Source organism: Scyliorhinus canicula, chromosome 4, assembly GCF_902713615.1.
Source record: "Scyliorhinus canicula chromosome 4, sScyCan1.1, whole genome shotgun sequence".
Lineage (NCBI taxonomy): Eukaryota > Metazoa > Chordata > Chondrichthyes > Carcharhiniformes > Scyliorhinidae > Scyliorhinus > Scyliorhinus canicula.
Window position 1 is genome coordinate 10,365,410 of NC_052149.1, and position 16,950 is coordinate 10,382,359.

The 16,950-nt window shown below is 48.2% G+C and overlaps 1 protein-coding gene and 1 long non-coding RNA gene across 20 annotated transcripts in view; one reads left to right on the forward strand and one right to left on the reverse strand.

The window, feature by feature from the left end:
- adgrl2a (adhesion G protein-coupled receptor L2a) overlaps positions 1-16,950 on the reverse strand; it is a 683,083-nt gene that overhangs the window by 417,555 nt on the left and 248,578 nt on the right. The gene's annotated exons all lie outside the window — the stretch shown is intronic.
- LOC119964351 overlaps positions 1-16,950 on the forward strand; it is a 59,947-nt gene that overhangs the window by 42,618 nt on the left and 379 nt on the right. The gene's annotated exons all lie outside the window — the stretch shown is intronic.

Sequence of the window (16,950 nt, forward strand, 5' to 3'; positions counted from 1 at the left end):
ATTCTTATCGGCAGAGTAAAATATCAAAGCTCTCGTTTTATTATCGTTCAAAAATAAATATGCAATGAGAAAACGTGTTCTTTAAGAAGCTAAGAATTGTCAAGCAGGAGGGCGATGTTTCGAGGTGGCAGAGAGAACGAAGGAAACAAAAAATTGCAAATGGTTACTTCACAAAGATGGAGAAAACGTGAAACATTCCCCCCCCCCCCCTCCCCTCCCCCCCCCCCCCCCCCCCCCCCCCCCCGGCACCTCTTTGCTACTGGTTGCAACTGCAGCAATGCATCCATATTAATCATTCTAATGGTTACTGAGCTGCATCGCTGATCGCACTGAAATGCGATCACAGAGTTGAGACAGGTAAGCAAGCACTGCTGTTTGCCAAATAATAAATTACTTTACAAATCCCCAAAAATAAAACTGCAGTACTGCATGGAAGGCCCCAATTTCAGACCCCATTCCAGCGTTCGCGGGAAATTCCGCAAAAAATGAAATGGCGGAAGCCTGACCTATTCGCACTGCTGCCCATTCCGCTGTGGAAAGCAGGGAGCAAATGTCAATTTCCAGATTGACCCCTGGGTGGTTCACAGGGAATGGGAATTCTGGGCAGCAACTCCAAAGGCAGAAAGAACTTTGCCTTGACCTGAGCTACTCACACTGCCGCACGCGTCCCAATGTGCTTTTTTAGAGCCTCGTCAGGCGTAGTCACCGTTGGAGCGTAGCCAATGTGTGCACAGCAAGATCCCATATACATAAGGCAAAGAAGGAAAATACAGTTTCCAATGGTCGAGGGCATAGATTGAATCGTCGGCCAAAAATTCACGAGCGAAATGTGCAGTGCAGCACGTTAGGGGATTTCAAGTCACACCCTCTATTGAAACACCAAAGTAGTTGCATTTAAAGGTCCCGGTCACTGAGAAACGAGAGAAAAGGTGTGAAGGTAAGTGGGTGAGGGATTAGGGAGTTCAGAGTTGAGATTCTGGTGGCTCGGTAGTTGGGGGGATGGGCAGGAGGATAGTTTGGGAGGGCGAAGGGGGGAGGCCAGGAGAGTAGTCAGTGGGTAGGGGAGTTGGGGCTGTCAAGAGGGTAGTCGGAGCATTGGGAAGGGGCTGTTAGGAAGTTAGTTGAGGAGAGTTGGGACAAAAAAGGGCAGCATGGTAGCACAAGTGGATAGCACCGTGGCTTCACAGCGCCAGGGTCCCAGGTTCGATTCCCCGCTAGGTCACTGTCTGTGCGGAGTTTGCACGTTCTCCCATGTCTGCGTGGGTTTCCTCCGGGTGCTCCGGTTTCCTCCCACAGTCCAAAGACGTGCAGGTTAGGTGGATTGGCCATGATAAATTGCCCTTAGTGACCAAAAAGGTCAGGAAGGGTTATTGGGTTACAGGGATAGGGTGGAAGTGATGGCTTAAGTGGCTCGGTGCAGACTCGATGGGCCGAATGGCCTCCTTCTGCACTGTATATTCTATGTTCTCTGAAATGAGAAGATATTATGGCCTGCACTTTCCGGCATTCCTGTTGACGGGATCTTCCAGTCCCATCAATGGCTACAACCCCCCCCCCCCCCCACCCCCAACACCCCCACCACCGCAATGGGTTTCCCGGCGGAGGAGGCTGCAAGCCACACTCGACCGTTACTGGTGGGACTGGATAATCCCACCAGTGGTCAATTAAATCCCGCCCTTGTTGCTCATCGGGTTATGATGACCTGGAATGCACCAAAGGAATTAAAGGGCGGTTCAAGCCTATTCAGGAATAATTCCCAAAATGTAATTGGTTAGGAACGTCGAAAGGACATGGAAATAAATTGAAGAACTATCGGGACCGAGCATCGGAGGGGGGGGGGGGGGGGGGGGGGCTCCTGCCCGGGGACGAATCGCATCGCTCTTTCAGAGACCCAGCAAAATCACAATGGGCCTCAGGACCTCCTTCTGTCCTGCGAGGTTTGACTTTTTGGAGTAAATAAGTGTCAGAAAAGAAGACAGATCCGCAGCAGAAAAACGCTTCACTGCCCAAGTCAAAACCTTTGCACACCGTGAAGCCGGGTATCTGTGTTCCATGACATAAAGGTAGCACTGTTGCTTCACAGCGCCCAGGTCCCAGGTTCGATTCCCAGCTTGGGTCACTGTGCGGAGTCTGCACGTTCTCCCCGTGTCTGCATGTGTTTCCTCCGGGCGCTCCGGTTTCCTCCCACAAGCCCCGAAAGATGGGCTTATTCGGTGAATTGGACATTCTGAATTCTCCCTCAGTGCCGGAGTGTGGCGACTCAGGGATTTTCACAGTGACCTCATTCACATGTAAGCCTATTTGTGACAATAATAAAGATTATTATTATGAATCACCAGGGGCATAAGTTGGGCGCCACTCTGTAAATGGTGTAAAGTGCAGTCCCCGTGTTGTCCAGCAGCAGCAGCAGGAATCAGCTGCCTTGTAACCAAACTGAAATGTCTGGAGTGTGGTGTAATAAATGTGAGAATCACTGGAAAAAAATTAACTTCAAAAATCAATAACTATTTGCTCAGCAGTTTGGAAACAAATGGAGATAAGATGGCAACGATTTCATTCATTTGCACAAAGAAACCAGGTCAAATTTGTTAACCCATTTGGTTATCAACATTGGGAAGGGCGGGGGGAGGGGATGCAATTAGCCCTCCTGAGCCTGTTCCGCTGTCATTCAATTACATGATGGTACATCCAGATTTCCACTCACCTTTGGTTGATAGAAGTGCTCTCTATCATCACCCCTGGTAGGTCCCGTTATAATTTCAAACGTTATACACCCTTGCCAGAGAAAATAGTTTACAGCACGGGATGCCATTCGGCCCAACGTGCCCATGCCAATTAACAAAGACCCTGCCCATTTTCCAGCACTTGACCCATAGCCCTGGATGATATGGCAGCTCAAGTGAATGTCTAAACACTTCTCAAATGTTACACACCACTGAGGACCCCGGTTCGAATCCTGGCCCTGGGTCACTGTCCGTGTGGGGTTTGCACATTCTCCCCGTGTCTGCGTGGGTTTCACCCCCACAACCCAAATTGAAAAAAAATAATTTCAAAAATTTAATAAAAACCATAGTTGCGCCACATCTGTTCCACCAAATTCTTTAATCACTGAAAGTGCTGGAAAATCTCAGCAGGTGTGGTGGCACCTGTGGAGACAGAAACAGAGTTCCTGTTGCGTGTCCGTATACTATCAGTCGTACAGATTAGGAGGTTAACTCTCTGTTTCTCTCTGCACAGCTGCTGTCAGACCTTCAGAGTTTTCCAGCATTTTCCGATTTTGTTTCAGATTTCCAGCATCTGCAGTATTTTGTTTTTAATTCCTTGAATCATTCTGAACTCCTCAATTCGGCCTCCCCTTAATCTTCTATACTCTCGGGATATATGGTCATGGGTCAGCCATGAGCTCATCGAATGGTGAGACAGACTCGATGGGCTAATGGCCTATTTCTGTTCTTATGAGTGCAAGTCTAGTTTATGCAACCTGTCCTCACAATGCAAGCATTTCAGCCATTAACCATTGAATTAACCATAATCTAATTGGTCACTATCGTCCTGAACAGTAACGTTCTACTTTTGCAGGGAGGACCTTCTGTTAGTTCAGCGAATGTAGACTAGATTTTCAAAAATTCACACTCACACACACACATGAACACCACACACACATCCACCCACCCACGCACAGCCACACATACGCACCCAGACACCCACACACTGCAACCACACACATGCACCCGCACACCCACATACACATGCATCGGCACACCCACACACACATGCATGTACACACCACACAAACGCACCCACCCGCACACAACTGCACATGCGCACCCGCGCACACTACTGTCATGTGAGAGTACCTGTAAGAAATGGGTGTTTATAAAAATATCTGTAGTGGATGTACCTTTATGAAATGGGTGTTTATCAGTGATGTCAGCGTGTGGGTAGAGCTGGGCTGTCTGTCTGCTTTTACTTTAGCTTTAGGCTGTTTGCTACAGGGTGTGTTTAGTTTTGTTTTAGATTTGGAAAATTTGCAATCACAGCAAGATGTGTATGAATCTCTGCAAGCTAATGAATGTTCATTTGGTGATTTCAAAGTGGTAACTGTTCTCAGTAGTGAAGTTAAACCTGACGTTGTTCTGGACAAAGGGGTTATTTTTGTCTTATTCATGGTGCAAGGAAAGATTAAGAGTTACTTAGAGAGTACTGTATTCTTTGGGGGATTTATCGGTGTTGATAGTTGTTAAGATGTTTACTATGGGTTTATAAAGTGTTAACTGGTTTCATAAATAAACTGTGTTTTAATTTAAAAGTACTGTAGATATCTGTTGCACCACACCTGCAGAGTAGGGCCGTGTGCTGCCCATAACCACAATCTATTCAAAGTTGCGGGTCAGCTGAACTCTATGATACACTTTGGGGCTCTCTAAACCCTGGCCCATAACACTACACACAAACTCTAATTAGCGGCACGGTAGCACAGTGGTTAGCACCGCTGCTTCACAGCTCCAGGTTCCCAGGTTCAATTCCGGTCTTGGGTCACTGTCTGCGTGGAGTCTGCACGTTCTGCCCGTGTCTGCTTGGGTTTCCTCCGGGTGCTCCGGTTTCCTCCCACAAGTCCCGAAAGATGTGCTGCTCGGTAATTTGGACATTCTGAATTCTCCCTCTGTGTGCCCGAACAGGCGCCGGAAAGTGGCAACTAGGGACTTTTCACAGTAACCTCATTGCAGTTTTAATGTAAGCCTACTTGTGACAATAAAGATTGTTATGAATTGCACCCCTGCACACACACACTCACCTGCACACCCACAAGCACACTCACCGCACACCCACACACATTCACCCGCACATCCACCTGCACACGCACACACACACTCACCTGTACACCCACAAACAGTCACCCGCACACCCACACACACACATCCACCTGCACACACCCACACACACTCACCTGCACACGCACACACACACTCACCCGCACACCCACACACACTCACCCGCTCATCCACCTGCACACGCACACACATACTCACCCGCACACACACACTCACCTGTACACCCACACACACTCACCCGCTCATCCACCTGCACACGCACACACATACTCACCTACTCACCCACACAAACACACACACACCCACACGCACCACCTGTACACCCACACACATCCACAGCCACACACAGCACCCACACACTCAGGTACAGCGTATTTGTAGAAGTTCAAAGGAAATGGGGCATGGTAGAGCTCCTGCCTTCTGGATGAAATGCTGAACGAAAGCTCCTCCAAACAGTAAAATCTTCCATGGCACTATTTGAAGAGCAGGGAAGTTCTCCCTAGTGTTGTGACCAATATCCTTCAGCAATCACTGGGGGGGAAAAAAATCAACTGAGCCATCCACTCAGTCGCTGTTTGGTGGGATCTTATAGTGCACACGTTGCTCAAACAACAGTCACTATACCGTAAACATGCCTCCACTGATATGCAGCACTTTGGGACACCCTGGCTTTATGATAAACTGTTAGCTATCATTCACCTGAGGGAAACACTCACGGGTTCAATACTCACATAGGAGCTTGGCACAAACTGCAAGCTGACATTCTTGTGCAGTGCCAAGGGAGTTCTGCACCGCTGAAGGTGTCATCTTTCCAACGATACGTTAAACCAGGCAAATGTCTTGCCTTCTTCGGCAGATGCAAAAGATGCCGTGATGACATATGAAGAAGAGCAGGGAAGTTCCTCCGAGTGTCCTGGCCAATATAGGGCAGCACGGTAGCACAGTGGTTAGCAAAGTTGCTTCACAGTTCCAGGGTCCCAGGTTCGATTCCCGGCTTGGGTCACTGTATGGAGTCTGCACGTTCTCCCCGTGTCTGCGTGGGTTTCCTCCAGGTGCTCCGGTTTCCTCCCACAGTCCAAAGATGTGCGGGTTAGGTGGATTGACCATGCTAAATTGCCCTCAGTGCCCAAAAAGATTGGGTGGAGTTACTGGGCTGTGGGGATAGGGTGGAGGTGTGGGCTTAGGTGGGGCGCTCTTTCCGAGGGCCGGTGCAGACTCGATGGGCTGAATGGCCTCCTTCTGCACTGTAGATTTTATGATCCTATAATATTTATCCCTCAAATATCGCCCGTTCCTTCACAGTCACTGGGTCAGAATCCTGGGAACCCCCCCCCCCCCGCTAACAGCACTGTGGGTGTACCTACACCTCACGGGCAGCAGCGGTTCAAGAAGGCAGCTCACCACCACCTTCTCAAGGGCAATTAGGGATGGGTAATAAATGCTGCCCTAGCCAGCGACGCCCATTTTGCATAAATTAATAATTGCTCTGATCAAATTGCCTTCCATTTTCCCCATATTACAACCGGGACTACATTCATAGTGGCTGTAAAACACATTGAGGTCATGAGATTATGAAGTCACTATATAAATGCAAGTCTCTCTTTCTACATTTAGAACATTACAACGCAGTACAGGCCCTTCGGCCCTCGATGTTGCGCCGACCTGTGAAACCCCTCTAAAGCCCATCTACACTATAGAACATAGAACATTACAGCGCAGTCTTCCCTCTCTTTCTGATACTATTTTGCATTTATATAGTACATCCTCAGGACATCCTTAACCTTCTCACGGACACTGCAACATTTGAAATGTAATCCCTGTTTATTTTGCAGGTAGCCGGGGTTGGCTTTTTATTTTGATGCAGCAGCTCAGGGTAATTCTTGAATAAATGCTTAAAGGATAAAAAGACAATTTTGTTTCCCACCTTGTGTTGACCTTCTCTCCTGACTTGTTGCTAGGATATTGGACCACAGCTGCCAACGGTCCTCGAGCAGCTCTGCCAAGTGGTCATTCTTCAGCTTCTTTTATGTTGCTCAAATACTGCTAGTTTCCCACACAGCCACCAGCAACACCACAAAGCAGGCTTGCTGAACGGCCCAAGGCTAATGTTTCCTCAACGAATTCAACAACCTTTTTTTTTTGCTGCCGGCAACAGTCAGAATCGGTGGGGTCTGTGCCCACGAGGTGGGGGCCTTGTCGTGCAAACCTAGATGATGGCTGGTTTGCAGATTGTCGGACGCCAAATACTTCACAGTGCCAAACTTTGCATTCTGTGTTTCCCAACCGACAATCGCAAGAGACCCAATGTCAAAGAAAATGGCACAAAAGGCCACAAACACCACCCCGTAATGTTCGGCTAACTTAGCACTGCAGTCTGCTCTTGTTAGGGCACTCGTCATTGAGTGACCTGAGGCGAGATTGTCCGGTCTCCCAGCCGCTTGCTTCTTGGCTTATCAATGGGATTTCCCATTGGATCCATCCCACGCTGCCAAGAAACACGGGGGGTGGGGATGCGCTGCCGGCGGGAAAAGAGAATCCGAATGGCCGGATGATTCCGGCCTGGAATAATAGTCTCAAAGAACATAAGTTCAAGTTCCAGCATAGAAATGTCAGTTCATGAAAAATGAAAAAAAAAAAATCGCTTATTGTCACGAGTAGGCTTCAAATGAAGTTACTGTGAAAAGCCCCTAGTCGCCACATTCCGGCGCCTGTTCGGGGAAGCTGTCATTTTTCTTTATCATAGAATTTACAGTGCAGAAGGAGGCCATTCAGCCCATCGAGTCTGCACCGGCTCCGGGAAAGAGCACCCTACCCAAGGTCAACACCTCCACCCTATCCCTATAACCCAGTAACCCCACCCAACACTAAGGGCAATTTTGGACACTAAGGGCAATTTAGCATGGCCAATCCACCTAACCTGCACATCTTTGAACTGTGGGAGGAAACCGGAGCACCCGAAGGAAACCCACGCACACACGGGGAGGATGTACAGACTCCGCACAGACTGTGACCCAAGCCGGAATCGAACCTGGGATCCTGGAGCTGTGAAGCAATTGTGCTAACCACCATGCTACCGTGCTGCCTGTTACCAACAAACTCGGCCAGTTCACTCATGGTCACTGAGCGAAGAAAATCTGCACGGCAGACATGGCTCATTTGGCAGCCCTCTTGTCTCAGAGACGATTAGGGGTTCAAATCGCACTCATGTAGGCGGAAGCACAAAACCTAGGCTGACTGAGGGAGTGCTCAATCATTGGAGGTGCTGTTTTTCAGGTGAGGTATTAACTTGAGGCTCCGCCTCACTTGTTTGGTGGATGTGGCAGATTACAATGGCACTATTGAGAAGAAAAATAGGGTAGATCCTCCCAGAACCCTGGCCGATACTTGTCCTTCAACCATTATCAATTAGGATGATTATCTGGTTATTAGCGCATGGCTGTGTGAGACCTTGCTGTGCACAAATTGGTTGCCATGTTTCTGACATCACAACAGTGGCTACACTTCAAAAGTATTTCATTGGCTGTTAAGCACCTTGATATATGATGTTGCCGAAATAGATGTTTTTTAAAATCGTTTTATGACTCCGGTGGTTGGCTCCTAATTGGCCTGTGAAGCGATTCTTTTAAAAAATATATGTTTATGGACATTTTATTAATAACAAAATAACAAACAACCACCAAGAACACAAGCGTGCAAAAAATTGCAAGCAAATGTCAAACAAAGACACATAATTACCTTAACACTGTAACAAAACCCCCTAAACAGCTGACGGTGCCTCGATCCTTAAAAAAGGAAATAAATAATACAATAAGCATAATAATCGCTTATTGTCACAAGTAGGCTTCAATGAAGTTACTGTGAAAAGCCCCTAGTCGCCACATTCCGGCGCCTGTTCGGGGAGGCTGGTACGAGAATTGAACCCGCGCTGCTGCCTTGTTCTGCATTACAAGACAGCTGTTTAGCCCACTGTGCTAAAAGCAGAAATGGTTGCCATCTCAGGCAGAACCTCGCCATGAACCCTTGATGGTGAATTTGATAAGTGTAGGAATGACATTGAGTCGCCCACCAGGCTTCAATCCACCCGGATTATCTCCGACATGGTGCTAAAATAGGCTGCCGGTGTGGTATTATCATAACTATCAGCATTGCAAGGGTTAATGTAGTGTTGAGAGTAGCCACTAGAGTGAGCTCCTGTTACAACTATGTAAGGCAATGATATTATTCTCTGAGGGGAGGAGTGTATGCAGGAGTTAGCTAGTCAAGGTCAGAAGAGCAGATAGTGCAAGTAAGGAAGACAGCACGGTAGCACAGGTGGATAGCACTGTGGCTTCACAGCACCAGGGTCCCAGGTTCGATTCCCTGCTGAGTCGCTGTCTGTTCGGAGTCTGCACGTTCGCCCAGTGTCTGTGTGGGTTTCCTCCGGGTGCACCGGTTTCCTCCAAAGATGTGCAGGTTCGGTGGATTGGCCATGATAAATTGCCCTTAGTGTCCAAAAAAGGTTAGGAGGGGTTATTGGGTTACGGGGATAGGGTGGAAGTGAGGGCTTAAGTGGCTTGGTGCAGACTCGATGGGCTGAATGGCCTCCTTTTGCACTCTATGTTCTATGTTATAGTATAGTTTAAAGCAGTAGTGAGATTAGTGTAGTTAGGGGTTATTGATCAATTGTGTATTCTTAAGGATTCATGTCGAATCGAAGTTAGTTGATCAAGTGTTAATAAATTTATAGCTTTGTTTAAGTTAAAGCTGTTTTGTGGTCTTTCACTATGCCAACCATCCTGAATTTAGCAACACAAAGAACACCACATCCAGAAGCTGGCGAGTTTGGGGCAGGACCAGAACGTGTGTACATGGTCAGCTGGGGCAAACGAACTGCGATCACATCTGTCCTCAATGTTTAGAGAAAAAAAAACACTCATCCTAGCCTTGGTGTAGTGCGTCCCTTGAAAAACCTTGAACGGAATTAAGCTCTACCGGGCACATGATGATGTGGAGTTGACCCTGTAAAGGGCGTCCCCACAGAACTTCACAAGTAAGTACAGGACCCAGCTCACTTTCCCAACTCGCCCTCACCCCTGTGAAGTGATTCAGCAAGTCATCAAACTCCTTGCTGCTTTTTTTTCAGCCACCGCCTATTCACGGCAACCAATCGTGGACAAAGAATACGCCAGCAATTCCCGACACATCCCAAGGATGAATGACAAAAAATACCTCGAGACAATTCCAGATGATTGAACCAAACTGGTACCTATGTTGGATGCGAGTCCAGAAATAGTTCTCAAAGGGATCACTCGAAGCCATTCGGTCCATCAAGTATGCACCGACCATCTGAAAGAGCACCTTGACCTCGACAAGTTCAGGAGTATAACTGTGAACCTTCTGTAGTTGTTCAGCTGCCAACAGCAATGTATAACAGAGTCACACATGGCCAAAGGATCACAGATTGAACACTCGGGTCAGTGCTGAGGCAGCTTATCTCGTAGTTAGAGCAGCTGGAACAGACGTCAAAAAGCAACCACATCTACATCCTCACGGAATTAATGAGGGGAAAGAAAGGGAGAAAATACAAAATCAGCCGATATTCTGTCTTTGGCTCGGGTTTTCCCACTTTGGTGCTCCCGGGAGCGTGTCAGGATGTTCCACACTTATGTCTAATGGCAACAGTCCGAGAATTGCAGTCTGCACGATTTTCCAATACAGGCCCCCGGCACTTGTTGAGAAGAAAATTCCCAGCCCCCTCCACAGCCAGCACCTCCTGTTGGAAGGTGCAGGTAATTGCCAAAAACCACGTTGGTCATGCTTATGTCACACCTTGATTCAAATAACCGGGCGGCACGGTAGCACAGTGGTTAGCATTGCTACCTCACATCTCCAGGGTCTTGGGTTCAATTCCGGCCTTGGGTGACTGTGTGGAGTTTGCACTTTGTCACCGTGTCTGCGTGGGTTTCCTCCGGGTGCTCCGGTTTCCTCCCACAGTCCAAAGATGAGCAGGGTAGGTGAATTGGCAGTGCTAAATTGCCCCTCAGTGTAAAAAAGGTTAGATGGGGTCACTGGATTACGAGTCTAGGATGGAGTTGTGGGCTTAGGTAGGGTGCTCTTTCCAAGGTCCTGTGCAGACTCGATGGGCCGAATGGCCTCCTTCTGCACTGTAAATTCTATAAACCCCTTAACACTGGGTGGCACGGTGGTGCAGTGGTTAGCAGTGCTGCCTCACAGCGCCAAGGACTGGGTCAGAGCCTGTGTGGAGTTTGCACATTCTCCCAGTGTCTGCGTGGGTTTGCTCCGATTTCCTTCCAAAGATGTGGAGGATAGGTGGATTGGGGCCATGATAAATTTCCTGTTCGGTGGTGTTACGGGGATAGGGTGGGGGCGTGGCTCCAGGTAGAGTGCTCTTTCAGAGGGTCGGTGCAGACTCGATGGGCCGAATGGCTTGATTTTGCACTGTAGTGATTTTATGATTCTTCCTCACAAGGGAAGAAGCTCTACCCTACAAATAGAAGTACAATGGTAGCCCCAGCAAATGCTGGAAGAGGGAGAGACAGAGAAATCTACTGCATTTATAAATTTCATTTTACAACAAAGAAACATTTCTAAAGTGCTTCACAGCTGTAATAAAGCCACTTAACTTGGTTTGTTACAACATAATTCAAACTAACAACATATTACAGCATATTAGAACTCATTACATCGGTCTTCTTTGAAAAACAAAATTACAGTTTCACATGAAATATTCTTCAGTTGAAGGGCGACCTTGATAGTTCTTCCCTCATCTTCTGCATTCCTACACTCAATGATCGAGCAACATCCAGGGAAAAGAAGGAACAAGCTGGCATTTTAGAGAGCGGGGGGGAGTTCTCTCCAGTGCCTTGGCCGGTATTTAACCCTCAATCAGAATCATGAAAAAACGGGCACTATCACAATGCAATGGTGGGATCTTTCTGTGCGCAAATCGGCCACCCTGTTTTCTGCATTACAACTGTGTCTACACGTCACAAATACTTCATTTGAGCACCGAAACATCTGATGGGTGTGAAAAGTTCCACACAAACGTGGATCTTTCTCCCTGCATTTATCTAGCACCTTTCGCAACACCCCACGTTGTTTTACAGCCAATTAAGTGCTTTAGGGCTGCAGTCACTATTCTCATGTAGAAAACATATGGCAGCCAATTTGTGCACAGCAAGCTCCCACAAGCAGTAATGTGACGGTGGCAAAATAATCTGTTTTAGCGACATTGAGGAACGGTTGAGGACTTCGGGTCTTTACTCGTTGGAGTTCAGAAGGATAAGTGGTGGGGGGGGGGAATCTTATTGAAACTTACAGGATACTGCGAGGCCTGGACAGAGTGGACGTGCAGAGGATGTTTCCATAGTAGGAAAAACTAAAACCAGAGTGTACAATCTTAGACTAAAGGGACGTTCCTTTAAAACAGAGGTGAGGAGGAATTTCTTCAGCCAGAGGCTGGTGAATCTGTGGAACTCTTTGCCGCAGAAGGCTGTGGAGGCCAAAACACTGAATGTCTTTAAGACAGAGATAGACAGGTTCTTGATTAATAAGGGGATCAGAGGTTATGGGGAGAAGGCAGGAGAATGGGGATGAAAAAAATATCAGCCATGATTGAATGGCAGAGGAGACTCGATGGGCCGAGTGGCCTAATTCTCCTCCTATGTTATGGTTGAGGAGTAATTATTATTCAGGATACTGTTCTACTTTAATATAACATCCTGTGTTCTTTTATGTCCACATTGGAAGGGCAGACATGTACTTGGGTTAACATCTGAACCAACAGATGGGAAAGGATAATCAAAGTTTAAAGTTTTATTTTGAAATCTTTTAGGTAGGGGCGTTCGCAGTTAAATAAGTGGAAAATATATTCATACTCCATTCAAATTCTGAAAAAAATCAGAAGCCATTTCAAATCGCTTCCTAAATAATCTGAACTTGTTGACAGGTATATAGTCATAGGAAGTGAATCAATCTTCATTCATGGTTCAATGTATAATCAATAGACCAGTCAAAGTCCAGGTACATTGAAAACAGTTCACTGCTAAAAGGCTTATTATGCAAATCCTCAGTCGGCGCTGCAGGCTGCCTAGCTCTGCAAGAGAGAGAGAGAGACTGCCAGCATCTTGACTATTACAATCCCGGGCCAGAACTCAACAATCACTTGGACACTGGACAGAAACCCCAATATTTAATTTTAATTTTGTAATACTGGAATGGATATCTGGCTCCAGGATTGATTTCACCCAAAATAGAGATATGGAGCTGGATTCTCCGCAGCCCCGCTCCGAAATTGCTTTTGGTGCGGGGGCGGAGAATCGATGTTCACGACCGAATCGCGCCCCGTGCCTCTCCGGTGATTCTCCGGGCCCTGATCGCTCGTCCGTGAATCACACCGCGCGGCTGGGGGTTCATTGACGGAGGCCCTCCCAGCGATACTCCACTCCCGACTGGCCGATTTCCCGACGGCGTGGTTCTAACCACGTATGACTCTCGCGCGGCGGCTGCAGACTCGGTCCGCGGCCGCCCTGCTGGAGGGCGGGCCTTATGGACGGCCGGGGCAGCAATTGGGCCGGTCTGATGCAGGGGTGCGGGGCCGATCGGGGGGGACCTGTTTCTTCGTGATGGTCCGCGGTCCGGGTCCACCATGGCATTTGGCACGGCCGCTGGAGGCCGCCGCCGTGCACATGCGCGGACTTGGAACCGGAAGTGCAGGGCCCGTATGCCCAGCCAAAGATGCGTGAAGTGCCCCAGGTCCCTGCTAGCCCCCTGCAGGTAAGTGAATAGCTCTTATTTTTTGCAGGAAACTGGTGAGTGAAGCCCTAGTGTTTTTACGCCGGAGCGGGGACATAGCCCCATTTTAGGAGAATCCAGCCCATGGTATATTAAAACAAACTTTATTAGTAACACGGTATTAAAATTTATTTGAACATCACACAAGAAAATAGCTTACAATTCCCTTTTAAAGAATGCTACTCAACATAGTGACACAACAACCATTAACTGTTATCTTTATTCCCACTCAAACAACAAAACCACCTCAGACCCCAATCCACTTTTAAATACAGTTAGCAGACTCAGGAATACTTGCTGTACAGAGATGTCTTGGACACTCCACTTTGAGAAAGAGAGATCTTTCAAGACTGCTCGACAGAAAGAGATCTGACCCCCTGTCAGAATAGTGCACAAACTCCACCTGTATTTCTTCAGAAACCTTTGCAGCTCACCATCCGGCCAAAACATAAAACCTCAAAACCTGACGGCTTCAACCCCTCGCTCTTTCCAGTAACGACATCACCTCACAAAGCTGAATTTAATGGCGCAATTTAGTGCACAAACGACACAAGTCCTGTATCGGACGCACATAGTGGGGTCTTTCTCTGCGCCTGCAACGCCAAGATCGAATTGGCTATCAAACGGGATTTTGTCGTTTGGCTTCCGTCAGGAACACCGAGCCGAAGCATCATTTGCCTCACTTCCTGCTCATCAGTGCAGGAAGAGATCGGGTGCCAGTTTAAATACCATCTCAATCTCTCAAGGCCCCCCCCTTCCCCACAGACACTCCACCATGGCCTCCCGACCCACCCCGCTGCCCCAACTTACCTCTCAGGGGCAACGCGCCCCTGAGCCTGATTGCTACAGCTGGTAACCCGGCATCCGAGAACCCTAGCGCTGCCAACCAGGAACCCTGATGACACTGCCAGGGTGCCCATCTGGCAGTGTTATGGTGCCAGGCTGACAGTGCCAAGGTGCCAGCGGGGTGCCAGGGTACCAACCTGCCCACAGCCCGACCACCCGGGGCCTCCAATGACCTGGGAGACCCCTCCCCAGGTGCCGTGACGGCTGGTCCATGTTTGTTAAACGGCGCCATAGTGAGGTCTAGCGGGTGCGGCCGTTCATTCCTGGGTCTGGGGAGAATCGGACGGTGACATATTTAAATGAGCTATATGTTAATCTGGATCTCGTCCAGCGAGGGCAAGATCCAGATTGCAACGTCTCACGATATCTTGTTAGATCGTGCAAGGCGTTCCAAGCATCGCAAATCTCACAAGGCCTCATGCTTCACCGTGTCAGGCGCGACAAGGCCATTCAATCGCACCCAATGTCTCTAATAAGCTACTCCCCAAGGAACCCACTTCATACAAAATAATAGACCATTAGGCCAAACTTTTATGATTCTTTAATTGCACCTCTGACTCCGAAAAAGCTTACCTGTCTTTCAAACAAAGATTTTTTTTAATATATGACTGCAGAAGTCAAACACACCTTAACCCAGGCTTTTACCCCTTACTGCACCACATACATACATTATGGGCAGCACGGTAGCATGGTGGTTAGCATAAATGCTTCACAGCTCCAGGGTCCCAGGTTCGATTCCCGGCTGGGTCACTGTCTGTGTGGAGTCTGCACTTCCTCCCCGTGTGTGCGTGGGTTTCCTCCAGGTGCTCCGGTTTCCTCCCACAGTCCAAAGATGTGCGGGTTAGGTGGATTGGCCATGCTAAATTGCCCGTAGTGTCCTAATAGTAAGGTTAAGGGGGGGAGTTGTTGGGTTGCGGGTATAGGGTGGATACGTGGGTTTGGGTAGGGTGATCATTGCTCAGCACAACGTCGAGGGCCGAAGGGCCTGTTCTGTGCTGTACTGTTCTATAATTACAATAAATCTGAAATTCCGACATTCATCACACTACCATGGCAAGGTGGCACAGCGGTTAGCACTGCTGCCTCACAGCGGCAGGGACCCAGGCTCGATTTCGTCCTCAGGTGACCATCTGTGTGGAGTTTACAGATTCTCCCCGTGTCTGCGTGGGTTTCCTCCAGGTGCTCCGGATTCCTCCCATAGTCCAAAGGTGGGCTGATTAGGTGTTTTTTGTAATGCTAAATTGCCCCTTAGGGTAGGGTTGAAAGAATAGGGTGAGGGGTTGGGTGGTCTTTCGAAAGGTCGGTACGGAGTCAATTGGCCGAATGGCCTGCACCGTAAGGATTCTATGATAGCGTGATACCAAGCCATTGATTCATGTCCTGTAACCTCCTTGCTCAGTTAGGTGTTACTGCCTCAGATTGTCCCTCAGCCTCAGGATGGAGTGGCACATGGAAATGTGTTGAACAACAGTCACCTGACAAACATTGACTGCTAGATTCCAGCCACACCGTCTAATCACCAGGGATATCATTGACAGGAGATATGATCGACCATCAGAGCCTGTCTCAGACCTCAGCTATCTGAGCCTTACCCGGGTCCCAGCTATAATTGCTGGGGACGACTTGTAGGCCCAAAACCTCCTTAAAATGCCAACCTGATATCTCCTACCTTGCTGGGCCTTTACTCTTCTTTTTGTACTGATATTCAGATATCAACACGGTAGCATTGTGGGCAGCACAATCACTTCACAGCTCCAGGGTCCCAGGTTCGATTCCGGCTTGGGTCACTCTCTGTGCGGAGTCTGCACATCCTCCCCGTGCATGCGTGGGTTTCCTCCGGGTGCTCCGGTTTCCTCCCACAGTCCAAAGATGTGCAGGTTAGGTGGATTGGCCATGATAAATTGCCCTTAGTGTCCAAAATTGCCCTTAGTGTTGGGTGAGGTTATTGGGTTATGGGGATAGGGTGGAGGTGTTGACCTTGGGTAGGGTGCTCTTTCCAAGAGCCGGTGCAGACTCGATGGGCCGAATGGCCTCCTTCTGCACTGTAAATTCTATGATCTATGAGTAAATTCTATGATGATCATTGTGGGCAGCACAGTGGCACAGTGGTTAGCATTGCTGCCTACGGCACTGAGGACCCGGGTTCGAATCCCAGCCCTGGGTCACTGTCTGTGTGGAGTTTGCACGTTCTCCCCGTGTCTGCGTGGGTTTCGCCCCCATAACCCAAAGATGTGCAGGTTAGGTGAATTGGCCATGCTAAATTGCCCCTTAATTGGAAAAAGTAATTGGGTACTCTAAATTTATATTAAAAAAATACATGATCATTGTATGTAAATGTAATACAGTCATTTCAACACTAGATGGCTCACAGTCAGATACTATAAGAACTGATTTCTCGCCTTTTCTCAGTCAGATGATGTGATTCAGAACAGTGAACAAGCAAGACATAGAATAGCTAAAGTGAGAGAAGTTAGAACCA